General features: G+C 46.2%; 1 protein-coding gene across 1 annotated transcript in view; it reads right to left on the bottom strand.

Moving 5' to 3' along the window:
• PTPN18 (protein tyrosine phosphatase non-receptor type 18) overlaps window positions 1-16,172 on the bottom strand; it is a 329,905-nt gene that overhangs the window by 305,045 nt on the left and 8,688 nt on the right. The gene's annotated exons all lie outside the window — the stretch shown is intronic.

Consider the following 16,172-nt stretch of genomic DNA (forward strand, 5'->3'; position numbering starts at 1 on the left):
AGGCGAGCTGCCTGGTTCTGCACCGTCTGGAGGCGTTGAAGTGCGTAGGCGGGGGCACCATTGTAAATGATGTTCCCGTAATCGATCTTAGATAAGACCATGGCCATAACAATCAGTTTAAGTGCAGAGGGAGAGAAGAACCGGGATACTTTCCTGATGATACGTAAAGTAAAAAAACAGGAGGAGACAACAGAACTAATGTGGGTGTGAAGTGTCAAGTGGTGATTGAGCATAATTCCAAGGGTCTTAACAGAGTGGGAAGGAGTGGGAGGGGACTGCCAAAGGAGGAGGGCCAAAAGGAAGGCGACCAGGGATTGCCGCTGCCTCCAGTCAGAATCAGCTCTGTTTTATCCGGGTTGAGTTTGAGATGGTTTGCATTCATCCAAGCCCGGATAAACAGCAAGACGGACTGGAAGCAGGAGGCTCCTAGTGAAGGGGCGGAGAAATTAAAAATACGTTGGAGGTCATCAGCATAGTTGTAGACTGTGACCTCCATTTGTTGAAGTGCAAAAATAAGAGGAAAAATATAAAGGTTAAATAAAAGGGGGGAAAGAGAAGAGCCCTGGGGGACCCCGCATTTCACCCTGCAGGGTGGGGCCGAGAATTCGGCAAGATGGACCGCCTGAGTGCGTCCCTCCAGGAAGGATCCTATCCAGGTAAGGGCCTGGCCCCCTGTGCCCGCCGCCCTGACACGGGACAAAAGGATGGAATGGTCTACCGTGTCAAAGGCGGCGGACAGGTCGAGGAGGACCAGGGCCTGGGGAATGTTGGAGTCGAGTCCCTCCCTGAGTTGGTCCATGACTGAGATGACCACCTTCTTAGTGGAATGCCGGGGGCGGAAGCCCGCCTGGCAGGGTGCACGGTAGTTACTGCTCTCTATAAAGGAGCTGAGTACCTGGGTGACGTGGGACTCTGCTACTTTTCCCATATAAGGGAGAAGAGATATAGGGCGGTAGTTTGCAGGAAGAGAAGGGTCGGCTCCTGGTTTTTTTAATATAGGGAAAATTATAGCAGTCTTAAAGGGAGCCGGAATGATGCCAGAGGTAAAGCAGTTATTCAGGAGAGCAATGGCGGGAGAAGGGCACGCAGAGAAGAGCTGACAGAGAATGCATGCCGGGCGGGTGTCAGCTGGAGAGCCCGACTTGACACGCCTAAGCAGCAAGAGCAAGGATTCTCTAGTGAGTGGGGGAATAATGGTGAGGGAGCGATTATTGTCAGGGGGTTGAGGGGGAGTGAAGGTGAGGGGAGGGGGATGTTGGCTTTGATAAGGGCTATCTTATCAATAAAGAACTCATTAAGCGAGTCACATAAGGCCTGAGAGGGGGGGGTCTTGGGTAAGGTTCTATCCGAGGATGCCAGTTCGTGGACGGTGGAAAATATCTCACGAGATTGGCATTCAGCCGCTAAGATGCGCCCAGAAAAGTACTCGGTCTTGGCTGTCAGAATGGCTGCTTTATATTCATTGAGCACGGTAATGAAGTGTTGTCTGCGGGCGGGGCAGTATGCTCTTCTCCAAGCTCGTTCGGCCTGCCTTAGCTCTAATTTCTTAGCTTTGAGAGCGGAGCTGAACCATTTGTTGGCATTATGGGTACGGTTGATGGTAGTACGCTTTAAGGGGGCCACAGGGTCGCAGGCATTGGTGAGCCACCGATCTAATGTGGCGGCCTGGGAGCGAGAGTCCAAGCCCGAAAAGTCTGGACAGGTGGCAGCTAGCGAGTTGCAAAGAGAAGGGATATCAACTTTATGCCAGTTCCTAGCCCAGGTGTTTTTGGGAAGAGGAAGAGATGTTTTGTGGCTCAGGTCCAAGGAAAAGGCGAGCAGGGAATGAACCGATCAGGAACAGGGCGAGATGGTAGGAGTGGACATTGGAATGTTAAGTGTCCAGATCTGATCTAAGGTATGGCCCCGGGTGTGGGTGGGGCCTTGAACGTGCTGGGTAAAGTTAAGACTAAGGAGCAATTGAGTGGAGTCTTTGGATATGGAGTCCTCGGCAGGATCAGTAGGCCAATAGTTAAAATCGCCCAGAACAAGGACAGAGGCATTGTTGATTACCAGGGTGGCCAGTAAGTTCTGAAAGGCAGAGAGGAAGTCAGGGGATGACTGAGGTGGTCAATAGGTTAATACGCACGTGAGTGGGGTCTTAAAAGAAGTAGATCGCGCTACAAGGCAGTTGGCTGCTGGTAATGTGGGCGAGGCCAGAGTCTGAAAATGGAAATCCTTGCGAGTAATCAAGGCTACACTGCCTCCTATTTTACTCTCAGGTCGATCAGCACGGAGCATGGAGTAGTGGGCCGAGAGGGAGGCTAAGACGCTTGGCAGGGAATCAGGTCTGTACCAGGTTTCAGTTAGGAACAAAAGGGCTGGGGAGTTAGAATCCAGAAGATCATATATTTCGGTCTATTGCTCTTTCTTGGCCGTGAATTGGGTGCACTTCTGTAGTCACACTTTCGTTGAGGGAAGAATGCTACTAAGTTAGCCAATTGGTCCCAGATATCAGAGCTTTATGCCTCTACAACAGTCACCTATAGGGAGATGAATGTTTAGCCCATAGTAAGGCCAATCACCCAATTAGGCACGTTAAATGGCCGAAACATGTAGGCAATACTATTGAAGATGTACACTGCATTGGTTTCGATAGATATCCTATATTTTATTTTTAATCATACCTAGGGTACCTACTAAATAGAAGATATATTTTACGGATACCATCATGTATTTTAAGGTGTCTGGATCCCTGCAATTATCCTGTCACAATTTATGTTGAACTCCCATTAATGGTTGAGTCCATCGAAGTGGGATTGAGTCAGTCGAAGTGTTATTTATCTACCTGGATGAGAAGAGGACACCGATGATGAAGCGTGGCACAGATTTGTGGGTGACGTGTCCTCTTCGAATATCTTTCGACACCTCCGATGACTTAGGAGATTCATAATCAAGTCCTCGCTCGTGCATTAACCTCAAACGGTTCGAGTCATATATAATGGACAGATCACACAGGTTAAAAATTGATTCCAGCTTCTCAAACCAGTTGTCTTAACATAGACGGTCCCTTGAGATCTATCCCAGCCACCCCCCTCTTTAACTTTTACATCGAAGCCCTTGGAGTCTGAATAAGGCGCTCAGGGATCCTTTATCATGAACATGGCGATGATACTCAAATGGTTCTAAAGGTCTCCTCTCCAGACAACATTTCCCACCTAGCCAGCACTCTAAGCACAGTTCAAGATTGGGCGGCCGCCCTTCATTTAAAACGTAATCCCTCGAAACTTGAGTTTCTTCTCCTCTCCTCTTCCGATTCTCCTCTGCCGCTTCAGTCCTGGGTGGGCTCAATCAACATCCTTGGCTGCAAAGCCACCCTTGTCGACTGTGCCAAATCCCTAGGCGTGATCCTTGACATAAGACTCAACGCGCTGTCGAAGTCAACACCGAGGCTGGAAGTGCCCGCTTTCAATACCGCCTGCTCTGGGGAATTTGTTACTTCTTTCCAGAACAAGATCTCAAAACTCTGAACAAGCACTGGTGCTGTCAAGAATCAACTACTGCAACTCTCTTCTCACCAGACTTCCCAAAATGCATCTTGCTCCACTGAAAGCAGTTCTAAGTATGAGATCACATTTAGTCTAGGTGGCCCAAAGGAATGACAATATCTCACCGGTGATATCAACGCTCTGTTGGCTTCTGGTGAAGCCAGAGCTATGTACAAAGTGACCTGCATCACCCAAGGCCCCCCACACCTCCACCCCACCATACCTGGCAGCCAAGCTGAAAATATCTGGTGGGAGCAGACCCTACAGGATGTTGAAGCCCATCTTCTAGAACGTAACATAACATAACATGTGTATTTGGTAATTTATTTATTTATTTATAAGTTTTGTATAGCGCTAGCTGGATCCAAGGATATTAGAGTGCTTCACAGCAAGTACAATTATGCGCCTTACCGGCAGAGGCAGAATCCACAGCTTATAAACTTAAGAGCATTATATATACATAATTACCATACAGTTCTTGTGGTCAAACAGGAGGGTCGCGGCTGAGGGGTTTGATACAGAGTGTTAAGCGCACGTTCACCACTATCGGTATCTTGGCACTGAATAGTAGATGTTTGTTGTTGCCCAACTCGATGGTACTCAGACCTTTAAAAAGGAATGGTTTGTGGGTCAATCCATTTCAGAGATTTCTACCAGAGCCTGACAGTCTTTAACTCTGCGTTAGGCACCTCCACCTCACGGACAGCCATTAAATCGGAATGTATTAAAAGCCTTTCTATTCTAAAGACATTTCAGTTATTTTCTCTTCTCGCTGCATCTCTTCTCTGGCTCAGATTCTGCAGTGAGCCTTAAGGATTCCCCTCTGCCATCATAGCCTATGGTACTTGTTTCAATCTTGTTACTCACTATTTATGACTGGTATCATTTATGATACCCAAGCTATGTTCTTTTTGTAATATAAAGCACTCCAATAAATAGGACGACACCTGTTCTAAATAAAACTGCAAAAAATTAAATATGAATTGCCTGGAAACCTGCCCTTGTTTGCCCAGCGCTCTTTTGAGAAGCACGTGACTGGTCCTACACTTCGTTGGAGCCAGGTGAGTGAGAATTTCAACCAATCCAGCGAGGGCACCTTGCCCTGCTCCATCACCTCCGAAGTCCGAACCTGTAGCCAAAACGGGAGTAGAGGACCGGCCTATGGGCCGTCACCTTAGAAATGCCCCTTGGACCTCATACATCTAGCATTATGTCTCTGCAGCAGCTGCACAAGAGCTAAGAAACCTGCAATGGGTCAAATACCCGCTGCGGCGAGGGTTCTCCAGCAGTTCGAGCAGGGCCGGCGCTAGCCATGGGCTGTGCGGGTTCATGCCAGGGCCAGCTTCGTCACCCCACTAACTAGCATTATGACTGGTCCCACACCTCATTTGCTGGGGTCTTGAGGCTGCGAGATCCAGGTAAGAGGGACCCTTCTCCTGGGCCTGGCAGTCTTGGCCCCCTTCACATCCCCAAGGGCTTCGCGGCCATGATCTAGCAGTACAGGCCCAGGGAAGGGCTGCCTCCCCTGCGCCTTGCAGCTGAAAGGGGCCCCTTCCAGGAGCATAGCTATCATTGGTGCAGCAGGTGCAGTGGCACTGAGCTCAGGGGTGTAAGGGGCCCAATGCATTCAAATTATGACAATGCAACAAGCCACTCTCTCATGGGCCTCACAGCCAAAATGAGACGGCCCCTCTCCCCTGGGCCTCGCAGCGCTGGACTTTGCTGCGAGGCCCATAGGAAGGAGCATGTAGTGTCCTCCCCAGCCTGGGAGCGTACAAATGAATACGCCACACACGGAGCTCTGTAACAGACGTCGATATTCCCCTGCATACGATCACACACTGCCCTCTCATTACGCCATAACCAGTAATAACCACACCTGAAGACCTCCCAGCAAGTTACGCAATTCCTTTGTGAAGTCCACGCAGAACCGCAAGGGTCCTAGTGTACGTAGCGCAAGACACTACATCTCCAGGTATGTTAAATAAAAAGTATAAACAACAGTCACACCAGTCTATGTACCAGAGTCTCAATGATATGGTCTCTAAGCCCTCAACCACTTATTACGACCACAGTGTATATTATCTTCGTTAGGGTGATGTAGTGGACACTGTCATCATTGGATCTCTCACTTGGGTACTGGATTCCGCAAGTGAGCAACGCCTCCACCAGGAGGGAGATTGTCTGGGTGAAGACAATGGTGGGATCTATGCAACGAAAAATAAAATTACCTCCTGTACCTGTGAATGTGGTTTAATGAAAGACAGGATAGGAGTAAGATTAGAAACAAAGATGCTCTTCGGACATGTTATCAACCCTTAGCATCTGTTGATTTTGTCAGCGTGTTTCAACCGTGTGTGCTCCTATGGGTCCGTTGGCCTTCATCAGGACCTATTGAAGAAGATCTATTGTCAGTATTCAGAGGCAAAATCAAGTAAGTGCATTAACTTCTAGATCTTTGTTAGGGACGTGATTATTGCCAGTAACGGGTCATCGTTATAGATGTAATGGCTGCCTATAACTTAAGGGACAACAAAACTAAACCAGTACATGCAAAGTACTACTTCTATGTTCACATTTCTCATGTGACCATTTTTTATTTACACCCGATTAGTATTTCAGTCAAAAGTACAGTTACACCCAATTCACAGTGGGTTATATGATAACATGCACTTTAAGTGGCATCACAATATGTTTATCCTGATGCGTTTCTGCAATCGCGATTCACAGAGATTCATCAAGAATATTGCTGCAGAAACTGCCTGGTGGTTTCTTGCTAACTGTGGAATTTAAAAACAAGAAGTAGTGAACTCAAAGGAAAGAGTGAATTTAAAAAGAAGGGAGATAGTTCCCCTCTTGTGGTGAGTCTATTAAAACCTCTTGATAAAGGGTGTAGGAGAGTAGGGTCTGCTTCCTATGGTCACCCCCACTTTTTGCTTTTGCTTCTCTGGTTTTCGACTTAGATGTGGCTGTGGGCCTGCTGATCAGACCCACAGCCCAGATGCACTCTCTCTAAATTTACACCATGTACTTTAGGTACATCCACAATTGGGAATTGGTTCACCTAATCAGCCCCTGTATAGTGTACCATAGGTACCCAGGGCATAGGTGCATCCAAAGCCTATCAGGTGCTACAGCATGTATTATGCCACCCCTGGCTGGCCATCTAAACTGACACAACTGGCTGATCACTCAGCTGGGGCAAGGTCGTGTAATCACCCCTTGCTTAGGTATAGTATTCCTATATCTAACCTCATATATAGACACACAGTAACCTATAAGTCACTCCTATTGCAGGCCTTAACAATCCTGAAGGCAGAGTGCTTGGTTTTATGTGAGATGGTGCTCTAGCATGAGCTGAGCCTGTCTGCAGCTTTCGGAACCATGTCCTTATAGCTGTTCTATGATATTGCCATACCATATACAATTAAGTGCATTATGAACCTCACGGTTAAATGCTAACTTTGGTTTGGCATTTATCCAAACATGTTGTGTAAGGTGTCATACGCTTTGGAATACTACCCCCTCGCCAATTCTGGCGACGGGGGTAGCATTCCACCCTTCTAGAGGGAGAAGACATGTTGTTGCTGACTATCCCGGTTAAAGTTAACCAGAGCCCCAGAATCACAAAATGGATGCTGCTGCCACTGACACAAGTCTGACCTCCTGCTGCTGGGAGTCCTTCCAGTCACGGAGGTTTGGACAATAGGTTTCCTGCCTGGGGAGGTGCGAGCACCACCCCAGACAGGACTTTGTGTATTGGGACAGGGAGGGCTGAATAGATTGAGACACTGCCTGGGGCACACTAGGTGCTCCATGCATACCCCAGTTCAAACCGGTAGCTGGGGCACTCCAGCCCCAGCTCTGGCATGAAACTGGACAAAGGAGAGGGGGTGTAACCACCCCCCTTCCTGGTCCCACCCATAGGAGGGACCTAGAAAGTAATCCAGCCCCTTTTAGTTGTATAAAGGTAGGAGCTGAGTCCTAAGACTTTAGATTAATCCTGACTGAAACTCTGAAACGAAACTCTGGACCTTCTACGATCTACTTTGCAAGAAGACGACTGAAGAATCTCCCTTGTAGCCAAGGAGTGACCACCCTGGGCAACCAGGCACCATCCAGCAAATCAACGGCTTGCTTTGTCGACGTTTCCCGCAGAACCCGAACACAGAGCCTGACAAGATCCAGACTTCCAGACCTCTCTGACCCTCTCTTAACGACTGCAGCACAGCTGAGTTCCATGAAGGCGCCTTCTTGAAAAGCCTTCATGGCTTGAAAAGCCTTCATTTCTTGAAAAGCCTGCAACTTGCTAACTGTGCAGCTCCTGAGGCATCCTCGAAGCTGTGCACTGGGGATTGAGAAACCCCAAACCCAAGCTCCACCTGCACCGAAGATCATCCCTCCACACTCCATGAGTTGTGCGTGGGGCCCTTCTGCTTGTGTTCTGCTTGACGCGTTGTCCGTTTGCTGGCCCGTTGGCTAGTAGCCTCTGTGACGACAATCCTTTTGAATCACCTCACTGGTCGGGTTGCTCCAGACTGGCCCTTGCCTCCCTGCAAAGGTGAGGCACCTCAGACCTTGCTGGTCTGCACCAGAAGCCTTTGTTGTATCCTGCGTGGGTTGCCTTTGCCAAGGCTCGTTGACTCCAATCCGGCAGTTGACCCCTCCATCTGCGAGAACCTTTGTGGGACAGCTCCTCTCCAGCACCTGGTTGTCGTCGACGCCTCCTGGTCCGTGTGGCTGCAAAGACAAGCTTCAAAACAGCACCTGATTGCTCCTCTACGTCATCTGGTTCCTTCCTGGTTCCACCCGGTCACTGGCTAGTGACCCAGAGTCTGTCCCCTCTGCTTTCAGATCCTCTTCATCCTCGATCCACCCTTGGATCCACCCGGACATCTTCCTCCTGGTCGCTTGCAGCATTTTTTCTTCCAGGCTCCATAGGACTCAACAACGAAACCAGACACATCTTCACACCTATGCACCCGCCGTCCGTGGGTGAGGTAACGCGAGTACTTCGGTGCTCCCAAGGGTATTGACTATCCAAGTGTCTAAGTCTTTAGTTGTTTCCTCCTAGCTAAACCGGAAGTGTCCTAAATCCTTCTAAATCTAACTTCTAAGTTCCCATTGACTTTGTATGGACTCACGCGTGTGTGTGTAAAGACACTGCACGCGCCGCCTGTGGGCCTCCTACTTCTAAACTATTGTTCAGATAGTGTAGCCCCAGCGATTCCCTAGGCCCTAGGCCTTTCCTTTTCTCGTGACGTGGTACTTCTACCACTTTCTTAGTATATGGTTTGCTTCGCCCCTAGGGCCTAACCGTAAATTGTGCAACTTAACGTATTCTGACTAAGTATCTTGTTATGTGCTTTGGCCTCTGATCTCATAAAGAGTTCAGAGGAGTGTGTTAGTAAATAAATACTTATATATTTTATATATATCCTGTGTGGTGTCCTTTTATTTGATATTCAAAGGGTTACATATGGTAAAACAGCCGACTTTACACGCCCTCAAGAGTCTTTTAGCCTAAGACTGTTCTGTCCACGCTACCACTAGGATAGCTGGTCTATAAGGTTGACTTACAACCATCACCATAAGGGTTGTTTGGACTGGTGCAAGGTGCTCACTAGAATAGTGAACATCATATACCAGGCCAACTCCTCACAAAGGGGATGGGTATGTAATCTCCAAAAGTCACCTGGTGTGTCTTGTCATAAGGTAGACACTGTTCGTGGCATAATATGTGGGGGCCAAACACGATGACCATTGATGGTGTGTGTGCCTCTTTTATTTGAAGTGCAGCCAGCTTGTTTGAGGTGACTGCATTCTTTGCTGTAGTTTTTCTAACACCACATTCTATTGCGTGCGCGTGTAGTGACTTATTTATAATGATTGGCCGTAGTGAGAATTGTTATTATTGGCCTGCGATCATGTTCATTATGAAACCTGTACTAGGCAGACGGTGGTACTGGATCATGTACATATTCTTAAATAGCCGTGCCAAATTGTACATCTGGGTGAAGATTAGTCGGGCTAATGGTTAAGTGTTTGGTATAGCATCCATTCGTTAATGTTGAAGATAAATACCTCTATGCGGGGTTATGATTGCCCCATGGGATGCGGAGAGGGCTGGAGGGTTCTGTCTTTGCCTACTGATAAAGCAGTACAAGATTAAAAGGAATGACACATACTACGAATATCCTGTTTCTGGAGGTAAAACTAAACCTATTCCTCTCCCCTTGATTCATCTGGTCCCCCACTTCCTTCATCTTAGAACCGTCCGGCGCATGCAATCCTTGCGCCTCTCCCGTCCTGGTGAGGTTTGCTCACTGGAGAATCCAGTACCCAAGTGAGAGACCCAATGATGACTCTGCCCACTACTTCACCCCAAAGACGACAGTATACACTGCAGGTTGTGATAAGTGCTTGAGGGTCTCAGAGACAATATCTTCAAGACCCTGGTACATAGACTGGAGTGGGTCACTCTTTTCTTGATTTGTGGAGCATTGCATCTGGAGGCTGAGTGAACCCTCTTCCGCTTCTACCTCCCCCATCCTGATTTACAATAAACAAAAGTCACATCATATTTCTTCAATGAGTCGTCGAGGCGCTCGCAATAGTCGGCCAGATCGAGTGGCATGAGGTAGTTGAGATGCACTCTGATAGTGCACCGATGGTACAGGTTCTGATGCTTGACCTGGTCTGTCAGGCAGGGTTGCCTCATTCATGATTGCAGGAGCTGATGAACATCGAGGAAGGTGCTTAAAATGTTGAAGAGTCCTGTGAGATGAACTTTCTGGGACGATGCACCATCACTATGTGTCCTTTGCACATTACAATCCTCAGAGGATCGACGGCACAAAAGTGTCTGCTTTCTGCTTTCATTTCTGCTTGATCAGGACCCAGCCACTTTAGTCGAAGACTGTTTCCTGAGCTTGTCGGTATAGATCTTCATCCTGCGCTTTCTAGCAGTGTCCTCATCACCATTCCGGGATCGGTCTGTGGTCCACTATGGTAGCCTGGTTTGGAATGTTCTCCCAAATAGCATTGTGGCAGGACTCTCATCAGTTGTGGACTGAAGAGTTGAACGATAAGCATGGAAAGCTTGACACAGGGCCTGATTGACCTCAAATCCCTCCATTGATGCTCGTTTTTGCGGGTACTCATGAATCGTTCCACAACACCATTGCTTGGGGCCACAGAGTTGTACTCTTTTGATGCTTGACATTGAGTCTGACCAGAAACCCTTTGAATTCCTTGCTGTTGAATGGTGGACCATTCTCAGATTTGAGAAAGGCAGGATAACCCATTCTGCAAAGAGGTCATCCAGCTGCTTGATTAACTTGTCATGGGTTATTAAAGATAATGCCTTTACTAAAGGAAAATGTGAATACTCATCAATGACTACCATGAGATGATGTCAATTTCCTAAGGGCCCAAAGAAATCAACTGTAACTCTTTCCCATGCATGTGCAGGAAGGTCAGGCATTGTCAACGGATGCTGCGTCACTTTGGGGGAAAGGCAGTTTCAAAGATGGCACTCTTTTCGTTCCCTCTCAACTCGCTCATCTAGGCGCAGGAACCGCACTTGGTCACACAGAGCCCTTTTGGTGGCTACAATGTCACAATGTCCTTCATGGACTAGCACAATAACTTGCTGCCTTAAACTCTCAGGTATTACGATTCTTGAGCCTCTCAATACAAAACATTCCATGGTAACGGACAGTTCATCCTGTTCATTTGTATTGTTCAACATCGTCAACGAAGGGGCAAGTATTCTTCTTTCACTATTGAGTCGAAATGATGTCCTTAAGGATAAGCATGTTCTCATCAGCATTAGCAATAGTCTGTTTAATGGATAGGGCTGCTGGCATGCTGGACCTCACAATGAAGTTGATGTACTCCTCAGCCGCTTTGGATGTCGAACTGTGACGATATAGCGGTACTCGTGAAAAGTAGTCCGCAGGGTTCTGATCTTTACCCGGCTTGTGTACAAGTGCATAGTCACACTCTTGCAGTAGCAACCCCCACGTTTCAATGCGAAGGGGCATTTTGGCTTTCAGGTTTCCAAGAATAGTGAGCAGCTCTTGGTGATCAGTAATAGTGAAACGGTTGCCGTATAGAAACACATGAAAATGTTTGCAGGACCACACTACAGCCAGACTTTCCGGGTGAGAACAGGTATGTTCTGTGTCAGACAGTCTTCGACTGGCATAGGTCACAATGTGTCTCTGAATATTCGGATAACCATTATGTAGAGCAAGGATTGCTCCCTGCCCCACCGGGCTTGCATCTACTGTGATATCAGTATGCAACTTTCTGTCATAATAGGTCATTTCCATCACATTCTCAATCGCATGTTTTAGTCTTTTGAAAATTTGGTCATATTCAGAAGACCACTGGAAGGGGACATCTTGTTATGTTAAGTCTCTTAGCGGAGCACTCACTGTGGCAAAGTCATGATTGTACCTTGAGAAATAACTGGCTGTGCCTAAAAAGAATCGCATCCTGGTGACATCTAATGGTGGTGGGCAAGTAGATGACAGTGGTTGCACTTTATCTGGGTCAGGAGTCATTACCCATCAGAGAATTGTGCCCAAAGAACTAAAATTTGTTTTTTATAAAACTCACACTTTGTAAAATTCAGAGTGAGACCTGCATCTGCACGTAATCATAATCATAATAAAACTTTATTTAGAAGTATGTAAACATCCATAAAAGCACATACAATATTTCATCAAATATAATTCATAATATTACATCAGAAAAAAATTATTACAAAGTTTAAAATTAAAAAAACATAGCAGTATGTGTTAAAAATATTTTTAAGAGAGCATAGACCTGTGAGCACACACAGCACCAACATACAGGACAATTTCAGCATTGGGTATGGTCTTTAGAAGTTTGAGAGCGGACCTGCATTGACAAATTCCTCTAAAATACTTTTTTTAAACCAGAATTAAAAACAACCATGTGTACTTTATAAAATGTACAGAAAAAAGTCAAATGAAGCCTTGATTGACCTGATACATTATCACAGGGACATAATACAACCCATAATTATGGGCAAAGTCCTGGGGAAAGCACAACAGATATTTCATCGTGTCTGACTGGAAACAAAATAACAAAGATTGTTTCCATCGACTCCGTGCATACCAGATGTAATCAGTTGAACAGTTAAGTTCGCATAGACACGTTAGGCTTCGCCAGCATATCCCGCAAACGATTACATTCAGGGCACAAGTCCTAAAAAAAGAAGTGGGGGGACGCTGTCACCGGAAGTGACGTCATGACAGGAAGTGATGTCACGAAAGGTGGCTCCGATCTCGTCCCAGAGAGGCCAAAAAGGTAAAGTCCAGCTGTTTGGCAGAGGGGGCGGCGTCCACCCTGTAAATTAAGTGGGGGACGCCGTCCACCCGCGTGGTACCCCGACTCGAGCCCTGATTACATTGATCATGGTCGTAAAGTGCATGTGTTACTATCTTTTTGTCTATGTCAGTGCAAAATGACGGTTCTCTAAAAGCAGTTTCTATTTCAATTTTACAATATTCAGCTTTCACATAGGCCAACCACGGAATAAGCAAACCCCTTTTCAGCGAACGCTAATCCATTATATATCCTGTGTTAGCGCAGCCTCAGCATTCTTCCACATTGCAAGCCACAGCAGAAAGGAACAGACCTTAATGCAATCAACTAGATAAGGAAGGCTAAGCTCTATGATAAATATAGTGGGGCAGAAATGGGAACAGACAAGAGTTTTCTGCAGAATCTACTTTCCTCACACTGTATACATATAGTCTTACAATTCGAAAAACCCCAAACCTTGGTCGCCATACATAGCAATCTGTATGCATTGCGCCTGATAAATTTGCAGAAGTGGCTTAAGGGAGCCACCCCCCACAGGTTGGTGGAGGCTACACAAAGAACCATTGGCAGATGCGTGGTATTAGTTGACCAAGAACCTCAAGCCAAAAAGATCACACCAAGATAAGGAAAAGTACTAGTGTGGCTCAAATGCTGAAAGCCAATCGTCATGTTTATCATTTCAATAGTGAAGGCTGAAAAGATGGGGGGGTTATTAATTCTCCCAGGTGTTTACAGTGGCGCTAAACCAGATGGCGTGAAAAGTACTTGTTAAGAAAAGAATAACTGCGGTGCTACAGGTGGGGTAAAATGGCCCCTTAAACCCTCAAACAAGGACCAGGTGGTCCGAAACGATAAATAACAACAAATCCCTTGCACACGTAATAAGAGTATAAATAGTAGTAAAACACTCTTCTTGAAGTTCACAAATGAAGAAGACGTAGTCCTTAACTGGTGTGGTTCATTTTTAATGCAATGTTCCTGCGCAAAACCAGCCAACACGTGTTTCGTCAGTGGGTAGTGACACCCTTGACTTCTTCAGGGCTGCTGCAAGTGTAATGGGTGCTTAGACCTCTAAACCAGTGATATTTCCGACCCGGTTGATCAAGCAACAATCGGTATTTCTGTGTAATTCAAGTGGTTCCAAAGAGTGTCTGGTTTGAGCCTCTAAAACGATTTTCGCCAGGTGTGGCGCGTCCCATGTAAATTCCGACAAGGAGTAACAGACGTCAGAGTAAGCCGGTTGACAGAGATCCCAAGATTATGCGGAACGCTGGGCGCACTCGCCACGGTCCTGAATTTGGATAAACCATATGGCTTACTCTGCCGTCCGTTATTCCTTGTCGGCACTTACATTGGAAGCACCGAACCTAGCGAAAATCGTTTTAGAGGCTCGGACCAGGCACTCTCTGGATCTGAGATTTAGAACCACTTGAATTTCACAGAAATAACGATTGTTGCTTGACCAATCGGGTCGGAAATATCACTGGTTTAGAGGTCTAAGCACCCATTACACTTGCAGCAGCCCTGAAGAAGTCAAGGGTGTCACTACCCACTGACGAAACACGTGTTGGCTGGTTTTGCGCAGGAACACTGCATTAAAAATTAACCACACCGGTTAAGGACGAAGTCGTTTTTATTTGTGAACTTCAAGAACAGTGTTTTACTACTATTTATACTCTATTGCGTGATCATTTGAATAGCCTTTGGTCCGCAAGACATAATGTGCGATTTGGCAATGTTTGTCTGCAGATCAAGTGAGACCATAAAATCCACAAAAGCTTATACAAATTTTCCAGTGCCCTTGGGGTGCATGCCAGGAGCACTGCGTCATCAGCATAGAACAATGTTCATAGTGACTTCCCGTTTATTTTTGGTATATCTACAGTTGACTGTGTTCACAATGGATGGAGCTAATTACTATAAAGAGTAAATAAAAGGGGAGCCAGTACGCACCCTTGAATTACCCCTCGATGTATTCTTATGTCTCCAGATACCGCCCCTTGGGTACTAATGTAGACCTTTGCCCTCATGTCGCTATGTAAATATGCCAACAACTGGATTAAAGCAGTAGCCATGCTACAATCTATAAGAAGAGACCACAGTTTTGCCCAAGTTACACCGCCAAAGGCTGATGAGAGGTTCATAAAGGCTACATAGAGAGGCGATTTTTTGTAGCCACCGTGTATTTTCCAAAAACCAAGTTCAAATTGAAACACTGCTCGATAGTACCCACTTTACACCTGAACCCAAACTGGCAAGAGTAGAACGCGGACTCCTCATCAGCCCATTCTCTTATTCTATTAAAGATTGTCCTCCCCAAGATTTTAACAGTGGTATTAATTAAAGAAAGGAAGCGATACCAGTTTGGGCTGATCTATCACCTTTCCTAAAAATTGGTACAATAATTTAAGTGCCCCATGATTTAGGAAGTGGAGAGTATGTAAGGTTATTAAAAACATACGTAATAAGTGGTGCCCAAAAAAATATATTACTTTTGATCAGATCAACGGGGACACCATCAGATCCTGGCACTTTGAATCCCACACTTTAATAGCTTCTTCCACTTCCGTCAAGCTTACCTGACACTGTTTGACAAGGCGAGGGTCTATGTCAGAAATGTTAGGCTTTGGGTATGGAGCGTATATTTTGCTAAAGTGCTTCTCCCTTAGTTCAGTGGGGATGTGGCATGCAATGGTACTGAGTGGCCTATTTTTCCTCTTCAGCTCAGATATAGTAAACCAAAAAGATCTACTAGTGTTCGACGCCGATGTCTGTACTAACATCTCCCATTGGCTCATAATTACTTTGCGCCTTCTTTTAGAAGTGGTTTCTTTATATTGCTTCCGCATTTGCAATACTAAGGCTGGGCCCTTGGCTTTGGAGACCAAATCTGCTCTTAATGCCCTATTTGCCACTGAGCACTCAGTGTTGCACCATCTAGGGAGTTCTGCAAGGATCTTACAGGTTTTAGTAGAGTCGTCCTGACTTTATCACATAATGTGATATATGCATCCACCACTGAGCCATCATTGGCCTCTAGAATTAAACATTGCTCCACCACCCCTGATTTGCTCCAATTATAGAATTAAAATAATTGGATAGGGTCTCCTAGTCTCCAAACCAGCCGCAAATTATCCGTTGAGGGTTCAAGATTATGAGCTCCGACATCCACCCTGATAGCTCAATAGGGTTATGATCACTAAAAGTGGAAGGGACAACTGAGCCATAAGCTAGTAGGTGCTCCAGGCTACTAGTATCAAAGATATAATCAATTATAGAGCA

This window comes from Lissotriton helveticus, chromosome 10 (genome assembly GCF_964261635.1).
Source record: "Lissotriton helveticus chromosome 10, aLisHel1.1, whole genome shotgun sequence".
Taxonomy (NCBI): domain Eukaryota; kingdom Metazoa; phylum Chordata; class Amphibia; order Caudata; family Salamandridae; genus Lissotriton; species Lissotriton helveticus.